General features: G+C 35.8%; 1 long non-coding RNA gene across 1 annotated transcript; it reads right to left on the bottom strand.

Moving 5' to 3' along the window:
- Positions 1–278: 278 nt before the first annotated feature.
- Positions 279–9192, bottom strand: LOC147825748 (uncharacterized). The gene is made up of 4 exons (XR_015440465.1): positions 9048–9192; positions 4807–4919; positions 3129–3259; positions 279–441 (listed from the first exon to the last, which is right to left on the bottom strand). It is a non-coding gene; the product is annotated as an uncharacterized LOC147825748 (long non-coding RNA).
- Between the last annotated feature and the right edge of the window lie 1055 nt (positions 9193–10247).

Genomic DNA, 10247 nt, shown 5'->3' with positions numbered 1-10247 from the left:
TGATTTTCCTAGAAGCAGAATGCCAAACTAGTAAAAATCAGCAGCAAAAGAGCTTGCTGAGTTCTGAAAATGGCCAGGATGGAGGTAGAAATATTTCAATGTAGGCAAAAGAATAATGGAAACCGTGCTTAAATAATTATGATCATAAGTTGGCCTTGTGGTTTCTGAAAGTGTGATCTCAAAGTACTATAATTAAAAACAAATGTCAACAAAATGTTCTCAGGAAGAGATGTGCAAACCAAACTGTAATGAACTCACAATTTTTAAACAATCTGAATGGCCATATCAGGATTCCTCAGGATGAAACTTGGAGGGAACTTCAAGATGACTTTCTGTACAGTAAAAGCCCAGCAGAGTAAATAGTAGTCTAGGGCACCAATTGCACCAGTCTGTGCTAAGCACCCAGTGTGCAAGAAGCTTTTCATTTATCATTCATAGCACCTGGAAAACAGACAAAATATCAGCCCACTTTATAGAGATAAAAGGCTTAAAGAGGTTAAATAATGTGCTTCTAAGGTGCAAGAGTTCTGACTATACTAAACTGTTTTCTTTTGGGTTTTTATAACATTTTCATTTCCTTTTTCCTGGGGAGCCCAGATAGCAGCCATGGTAATCAATAGCTCTTTTTGTGTTTGGATAATGCCCCTCCTCATATCCCATCCTCCCATCCTCACCAGCTGGTCAGAAGGACTACGAAGTCCTATCATGTTGTTCCCCTCCTTCCTTGCAGTGCCCCACAGAAGCAAAGACACTAAGCCACTAAGCTTGAGTAGAAACTGAGAGTAGAGAAGTAATGATATTTTGAAAGTATAATTTGAGAGAAATGAATATGAGATAAGCAAATTTCTGAATACCTTATAAAATTAAAAATTCCTCATCCCACCAGGAGATATAGGTTGAAAATGTGAGTGATTTCAAGAGAGCTTTAAATAAGTTCTTGGATGGTATGTTCCATTGGCTCATTCAAGGACATTGTGAATGTCTATGGGGCATCTCTATTCCTTTGGAAATAATAGAGCATTCAAATCACATCTCTCGGTGTTAATATCTAAGATCATTTTTTGAGGAATATATTTGAAATTTTATTTCAAATAGAGGGTTAACATCCATAAAACATAAAGAATACATAAAAATAAATAAACTTCCATTAGACAATTTTGTCTAAGGTCATTTTTATACTAGATGAATTATAGTTTAGCTTAGTTGGAAAATTTTACTTAACTTCTTTCACGTTCCTGTGTGTCAACACTTTTGGGAGGAAAATATCTCAAAATATGTACTCAACAGCTCTGAAATTCAATAAGCAATCATCAAGCAACTATTATGATTCAGCTGGTTCCTGGCTACATTTTTAGTTATCCCCAAAGTGTGGTAATTTCTTTAAGTATTTTTTATTTATTTAAAAATAATATGAGAGCTGGGCCAGGGATTTAGCTGAGTGGTTCCACCACCTGCCTCGCAATCGCAAGGTCCTGAGTTCGATCTCTCGTACCAATAATAATAATAATAATAATAATAATAATAATAATATGAGAGCTAATCAGTTAGTGGCAATAAATAATCAACCAACCAAAAAATTTAAGGCAATAACAAAATATGGATTATTATATTATCTTCTTATTCTAACTTTATTCACTGCCAAAGTTTGAGCAACAGGTTTAGATTTTGAATGTGTGGGTCAGGTCATTCCCAGAGCCTCCGACGGCCTTCTATGTCTCTTAGCACAGAAAGAACCCAGTTTCCTTGTACAGTCAGCAAGGCCTAGAATGACAGCACCACCGCCAGGACTGTCACTGACTCTGGACCCGCACCCCCCCCACACACCAGCTTCCGTATTGGATTCTTACACAACCCAAATGTGCTAAGCCTTTCCCACAGCAAGGTGTTTACACGTGCTTTTCCCCTCTTCCTCACCAGCTTTTTCTTCCTTTCTTTTTGCTAGCTGGATCTTTCTCATCTGCCAGCTCTTTAGAAAAATCAAAATGCAAAGCAAACATAACATGTGGGGTCTGTAGGTAAGCAGTATTTGTCAAAATCTATCAGGATTGAGTAAAAATGGAAAAATCCCTAATTTATCAACATAAGCCCTTATTAATAAAAAACAGAATTATTTTCTATCCAACTCTCTATCCAACTTTCTATCCAACTCTATCCAATTTCTCCATGAAATTTTTTAAAAATCCACTCAAAGTGGATGATTGATCACTAAAATCTTTTAATTCTGGATACCAAATACAAACTATCATTGATTTTTTTCTTTTCAGTTTTTAACCCTTCATCTCAATTGCTTAAATGATCCTATTTTAAGTTTTAAAATATGAGAATTTCTTTATTTTACTCCCACCCGTGAAAAATAGGTTATTAAGGGATATAAAATGGAAAGCCAGGGGATCTTTGGGCTGCTGTTTATTTGGTTGGTTGGTTTTTGCCTTCTCGGATGAGGTTTTCAGTTGCACTCAATGATGCTTTATCTTTCACCACATTATTATCTGGGTGTCCTCTTCCCATGACCCTTACACTTCTCTCCCCTCTATTGGTCATTTATTTTCTGGAAGCCTCTGCATATTAAGCCAACAGCAAAGAAAACTCAGTGGTTTGTGTTTGCATAGTGAGAGTGAGCCAGTGACCTGGCTGGGCATTAGATCCCAAAGTTTTTTTCATCTCAGATCATAGTACTATTAAGTCGGCTGTATTTCCTGGCCCTACAATATTCCAACTGTGGGTATTGAACGGTGTGCCTATCAGAAGGCAGCTTATGCTAGAAATTCACTACAGAATGGTGTGTTAAGATAGTGTAACAAAGCTACTTCCTTTTTCACATTGCTTTCAGGTGTGTTATCCTTACACATGTTGTTTTCTTAAACTACCACCAGATGGGGTTCCTAATTCTCTTTCTTTTTCTTTTTCAGTACTGGAAATTGAACTCAGGACCTTAGGCTTGCCAGGCAGGCACATTGCCACTGAGCTAAATCTCCAGCCTCCTAATTCTTATTCTTAAATGGGTGATTACTCATCTTTTATGATGACCAACTCTGTGGCACAGCAGCCGAAAAACTCCTTTCTTTTTCAGTATTTGTATATACATATTCTTCAGTGTTTTAGGATACTTCTAGCTGAGCAACACCCACCTTTCTTTCCTTATGATTCCAGTGCTACCAAAACTGCTACATTTTATGTTTTATTGGGAGAAAAACAGCTCTGAGTTCTGTGGATGATTCTCACATTTTTGCTGACATCAAAAATTATCTTAAGCTTTTCCCTTTTAGAAACAAAAGAAAAAAAAATCCTGTAGATTATAAATTCCCAAACTCTCACACCCTACTCCTAGAAAGACTGACTTAGACCTAAAAACTTTTCTCCCTCCCCACTCCTTCCTCTTCTTCCTCCTTCTTTGTCCTCTTCCTTCTATCCCCATCCCACTGATCTTAGACAGCCTAGAATGAAGAGCTGTTTTCACCAATCTTGTCAATCTTGTCAGGCTGTCTCTGAGGTCATTTCTGTCCAAACAGAAAGAAACCCATGAGGAGTTTAAAAGTCCTTCTTCAGTGAACTGATTCTGCAATGGGAGGTTTCTGGATGCCTTAGGAACAGATAAAGGTAAATGCTTCATTTTAATTTTTTTAAATGGCCTTATTTTCTTTCTACTTCTTAATCCTCCTCCTCTTTTGGTTAATTTAGGCAGATATTCTTTTCTCCTCTCATTATCCAACCCTATATTTTTAAGAAGATGAAGGAGGTACATGTCAATTGCTAGCAGAGTGTATTGATTAGGAATAAATCACCTTTCTTATTTTTAAAGATATGTAGGCATGATATACAATAGTGGAGGAATTCAGTAGCATAGAATGTTCAGATCCTAGCAGGGAGCATTCTTCCCCATCCTACTCCACCCCCATGATGGGAACAGGCACAGTGTCCCACCAAGTTCAAAGCCATCACACACCGGAGCTAAGGAAGACTTTCAAACAGCCCCAGTGGAAACCTCCAGGAACTGATTATGAAAATTAGTAATCAGGGCAACTCACAGCCTAGGAAAGAAGCAGAACTTTTGAAGAAGTATTCGGGGAACGTAAGGGTAGCACAACTAATGTAAGAGTTTGCAAACGCAGTCAAAGCTATTTACAAGCAAGGCCTTTCATCGCTTTGTCAGTGAAGCGAACCAGATGCCCTCTTAGTCTTGACACTAATCTGAGCATTGAGATGGCAGTTGATTAACAACATCCTCTCTCCAAACCAGGAAATGATGAAAAATGTCTCCATGGACCCTTTAGGGATAAACAGAAGAAAATGCTCACTGTCTTCTGGACATTTCAGCTGTTGGAATGGAAAGAAAGGAGCTTCAAAAACAGGCTAACCATCAACAGTGGAGTTTGAATCCTGAGTGTCTTTTACTCACCTCCTGGAAGTAAAAGGTACTATCCTGGAAGAATAACCCTGGCAGAGCAAAGAGAATGAACTTTAAAAAGCTATTCCTTTCTCCCCCAAAGCAGAACATCTTTGTCCTCTGTGTTCCTAGGAGGAGCTAGACATCTGTATTGCCTTCCAAAGGAATCCAATAGGAATCACCAAAGAAGTTCCAAAGATCTGCTGAAGTCTGTTCATGTATTGCACCACTAAATTCAATCAGGAAACTGCAGTTCTGAACCATAAGGAAGTGTTTAGCAATTGATGTGATATATAGAATTTACCAATTATTTGTATCAACACACTCAAAAGGAATAATCTGCATTTGTGGATTTGCTCTTCTCTTGTGTGCTCACTGTACTAGCGAACTAATGTGCTCTTTTTGCTCAGTCTTTCACTTACTGATGGGCTGCTTCCTTGCTATCGGCTCATTCTGCAGTCAATACAACCGTATTACAGTTAATACCACTGTGAGAAGTGAATTCCTCCATTGCTCTACCTCCAAGGTCCCAAACCTAAGCAGAAAGACATTCCATTTATATACAAGAAAAATTAGATAAATATTAATAAAATAAATTGGTTCAAAATATTTTCTCACCTGACATATTTTTAAATTATAGAACATACCCATTGTGATAATCAGCTTGTACAATATGTTCATGTGCAAGATATGGCAGCATTAAACACTTTGGAAAAAAAATAGCAATTGAGCTAAAGACTCATAGAATTATAGGGGTCCTAGAGATCAGTTTTCTCATTCTAGCTAAACCTAACAGTATCTTGATCTTGGAATTCCCAACCTCCAGAACTGTGAGAAATAAATTATTATTTATAAATGACTTGTTATAGTAGCACAAATAGACTAAGATACGTTCTTAGCTTATTTGGCTAATTTCACCTTGTTTAATTGGAGCTGGTAAAAGTTTCTTCTTCCTTTGGCTGGTGATCTTTCCAATCAAAAGAGTTTCACCAGCTAAGGAGCTATGGTGGGGAGTTGGGGAGTTTTACCCATTCATGCCAATTCTTAAAAGGTCCTTGGATCTGCCATCCATCCACTTATTGGCCCATCTGGGTGACCATGGTAGAGACCATCACTTCCCTGTGGGATGCTGTCATGGCCTTATCTCTATGGATTTCCATGTGTGGGATCTAACTTATCTCTTCTTCCAAACATCCTACTAGAATCAGTGGCTACCTGATGTTTTCATTAATTCATGGACTAATTGAATAGGTACTAGGTGCCAGTCACTGAACAAGGGCCTGATGGGCTGCCACCCAGAAGGCGCTCAGTAAAGTATTTATACATTAATGTGTTGATAATAAGAGAGATGGTATAACAATGAAAACCATTGTTTGAACATGGTACATTGTACCATAAAACAGTCATGCCCTTAATATTTCCATGTAATTTGCCAAATCACTTATTGCTTCAAGGAGTTATTTACAAAGTGAAAATCAAGAAATGAAAAATGGAAAAGATGACACAGAAACTTTATGCTGCTCAAGCAGAAAAAAGAAATGGGAATGATTAATTATAAAGGACAAGTAATAATATCCTGGAATTGTGACTTTAAAAAAGAAAAACAGTGTCTTGAGGGAATAAACAAGAAGGGAATAAAATTTCTACTTAGGAAATAACTATGTGCTGAGAATGTCCTTGGTTAAAAAATTTGGAAAAATGTACACTCCAAATATCAATCAATAATCAAGAATATGATGTCAGCCTAATTTTTAATTTTAATGTTTTAAAACTTATTACTCTTTTTTGGATTGTGTATTTGTGTTTACTGTAGAAAAGGGTAAAAAAGACACTCTCTCTTGGTTCTTATTTTTCCCCCTTCCCCTGCTCTCCCTTCAATTGTATCTGTACTATATATATATTTCTTTTTTGTTTGTTTGTTTGGTAGCAGGGATCGAACTTGGGACCTCCCGCTTGCAAGGCAGGTGGTAGAACCACTGAGCTAAATCCCCAGCCCTAATAAAACTATTTTCATGGGTGTATTACACATAAAAGAATTTTAGAAGTCAATTCTTAGCATGTAGATAGATTCTGTCACTGTTCATTCAAGATTCGTTTAGGCATTTATCATTTATGAGAACAGTCTGGGCTAGACACTCAGAAAGGTATTGCATTATGAAATTAATAGAATATAGGCCCTGCCCTTAAAGTATTTACAACTCACAATAGGGAAGGATCGCAAAGGAGTCTGGGTTTTAGTGCTTCAGAAAAAAACCTGCTAATTGGCTTGACATTGATGAAGCTGGAAGTTCTTTAAAATATACTCTCTTAAGGGATAGGGATTTGGCTCAGTGGTTTCGCCGCCTGCTGTGCAAGCGCAAGGACCTGAGTTTGATCCCCGGTACCAAAAAAAATAAAATATCCTCTCTTAAATTTGGTTGGGGGGAGAAGAGGGGGAGAGAAGGGTACCGAAAATGATTAAGATACGTTAAACACGTATATATGTACTGAATCCCCAAAAGGAATGTAAACTTCATGACTGCAAACATATACCAATACAAATTCAGATTATAATATTTATGCTTCTGCATAAAGACAAAGCTAAAACAAAATTTTCTTTACAAGTTTACTTTTATTCACCCAAAGAGCAAAACAGCATAATGTAATGCTATGAATCAGGGACGGGCATAGAGTAAGGCAGACGGGTTTCCCAGTACAAAATTTAAAGAGGCACTGATGTTCAAGGTCCTGCAAGTGAGTCAGTTTTAAAAAGGAGCGGCCCTTTAACTCAAGCACCTATGGATCTGCTCTACCTCACCTTAGTTCTGGCCCAGTTATGAATGTTTAAGAGAATAATAATTTTGTGTTACACATGGTTTTGTATACTGGGCACACTGTAACACATGCTTTACAAATTATGTCTGGTTTATCCAAAGCTGAACTGTGAGATCATGAAGGGAATGTTTACCTCTGCACATCTTCTGGGAGGACAGGGTAGGTATGAAGGGGACAGAAGAGATGAACCCAAAGTAGCCTATTAAAATGATTGTCGAGTTAAAACTTCCTAGTATTCTTACCTATACTGTTCTATTATTTATAAATATTAACTTATTCCTTTGCTGACTTCAAATCACTTCCTTATTGGCACCTTTCTAAGATCTATACAAAATGAACTAAAAGAACATGAGTAAAGCAACCAGATAACTTATAAGTGCATATCAATTCTCTCAAACCAGACCACTTTGCAGTTTAGAACCTGAAGATGTTGCTTAGTCTAGTTACTGATGCTGATTCAGAACCAAATAAATTTGGGATCCACAGGAATATAACTTAAGAGTTGAATAGAGAATTAATTTAGAGGTCCTGAAAAAGTTTCATATTTAGGCACATTTTAAAATATGTAAGTGATACTTCAGATTTAATAGGCATTGCCAGTAAGGGAAAAGGTTTTCCTATTAGATCAATGTCATAAGAAGTTGAAATTCTTTCAAGTTTCACTGAACCTGGTAATATAATGTTCAATATCAGGGAAGATTGTAAAGAAGCTTTTTGAGAAGTTTGAAGGAAAAGAAAAGTATTTCTTTTGTTGTTAGCTTGATTCTACTTCCTCTTCTTTATACTTTTATTTTTTGGGGAGGGGTGTTAAGAGCTGTCATCCAACTATTTTGGGTCCATGGTAGATTTCTTCTTTCATTTCGCTATGAAAAGGAAATTTGGGGGCTGGAGATTTAGCTCAGTGGTTCCTCTGCCTGCCTCGAAAGCGCAAGGTCCCAAGTTCAATCCCTGGCACCAAAAGAAAGGGAAATTTTTTTACCTGTCAAAGTGTTAAGTATGAGAACTAAGAATTTCATATATAGCTCTCAAAAGGGCCTAGAAAAAAATTGGTTTTGGTTGTTACTTATTTATAAAACTATTTTGTATGGCCCCTAAATGAAGTTTTGTACCAATAAGCAAACCAAATCATTCCAAGCTGCCATAAATGGTGATGTTTCTGTAGAAAGATGTTTGTGCATGGGACAATAAAAAGGCCGCTGTTGCTCTTAAAACAACACAACTGAATTCTCAGAGTAAACCATTTAAAATCATGAAAAAAATTTTACTAATTAAAAAATACAATTCTAGGAAAAATTAATTAAATAAAAAATAACACTAACTTAACCATCAAATGTCTATAATTACAGACTAGTTTTTTAATTATAATTCTTAATAACTTCAAAAAGCTTAAAACAGCAAGCCAAAACAAGTTAAAATTTTAAATTTGTAATTGAGTTAACTGAGAATATAGTTAAGTAGTACCACCATGCTTCTAAATTCTCCCCCAAATATAATCCCCAGAACTCTGAAACCCCACAACAAAGTAAAATCCAAGCTTATAAAAATAACGTTCATGAAGAATACTATTCTTGCGAATAATGTTACTAAAAATTTTCTGTGACTGTTTTTCTATGAAAACATTTATCAAGAAATCCCCAAATTCATTTCAGAGCTAGAGTTAATGCAAAAATGCATGTATACATTCATTATACTAACCGTTTTCTTATTTAGATGCCATAGAAATAATTTTAAAACATGCATTGGCCTGCAATTTTCACTTTAGATCAACTAGTCAATTTATGGTGTTAAGATAAAGATCTTAAATTACATAATCTCATTTTTTAAATTTAACTCTGCAATTTAAACTTACAGTTATCTGTCTCTTGAGCAAATAATTCAGATAAACATCATCCATGTAAACTTTTCTGCATGTTTTATTGGATGATTAGGCTCTTTGAATCATCATGATGGATGTCACAGCTATAAATCCTAACAGCCAAAAGATATTTGATAACCTAAATGAAAAGAGCAAATTCCTTGAATGATATAATCTGTCAAAACTCTCATAAGAGACAGAAAATGTGACTGGGTCTATAGCTATTAAATAAATTGAATCAATAATTAACTTTCTAAAACAGAAAGCACCAGGCTTGGTAGTATGATGGTTCACTGGTGATTCTACCACACATTTAAGAAAGAAATTGTACCAATTCTCTACAACCTCTTTCAGACAACAGAAGCAGGAGGAATACTCTTTAATTATTTCAGACTAGCATTACCCTATTACCAAGCCACGCAAAGACATAAAAGAACTACAGAGCAATATTTCTCATGAACATAGATGCAAAAATCCTCAACAAAATATCAGTAAATTGAATCCTACAATGTATAAAGAATTATACATTAAAACCAATTGGGATTTAACTTAGGTCTGGAAAGCTAGTTTGAAAATTAATGAAATTCATCACATGGAAGTCTGAAAAAGGACAATCACATTATCATATCAATAGGCTCAGAACAAGCAAGTGACACAATCCAATACTCAGTGATGATCAAAATTCTCAGTAAACTATAAAGAGGGGAACTTCAACTTGATTAAAAAATATCTATACAGACCCAATTGCCAGCATCATATTCAACAGTGAGAGATTGGAAGACTTCCTAGTAATACCAGGAATAAGACAAGATGTCCTCTTACCACTCCTTTTCAACACTGCAATGGAAGTCCTACCTATTGCAATGAAACAAGAAAAGGAAATAAAAGGCATACAAATTGGGAATGGAGAAATAAAACTGTCTCTGTTCACTGATGACATGATCATCTGCGTAGAAAATTGAGCAATCATAACAAAGTTGCAGGATACAAAGTTAATACACAAAAGTCCATTGTTTTCCTACACAACAGCAATGAACAAATAGTTTGAAATTCAGAACACAGTATCATACTAACACCAAAAAATAAAATATTTAGGAATAATTCTAAGAAAATAGATAACTTTTATATGAGCAAAACCATAAAACTCTGATGAACTAAATAAAAAAAATAGAAACATGTCACATTCACAGACAG

This window comes from Heterocephalus glaber, unplaced genomic scaffold (genome assembly GCF_053883595.1).
Source record: "Heterocephalus glaber isolate CG9 unplaced genomic scaffold, H.glaber_assembly_v1.0 deba00001497, whole genome shotgun sequence".
NCBI lineage: Eukaryota > Metazoa > Chordata > Mammalia > Rodentia > Bathyergidae > Heterocephalus > Heterocephalus glaber.
Note: the sequence above shows the minus strand (reverse complement) of the source record. Positions and strands in the feature narration are given on the sequence as shown.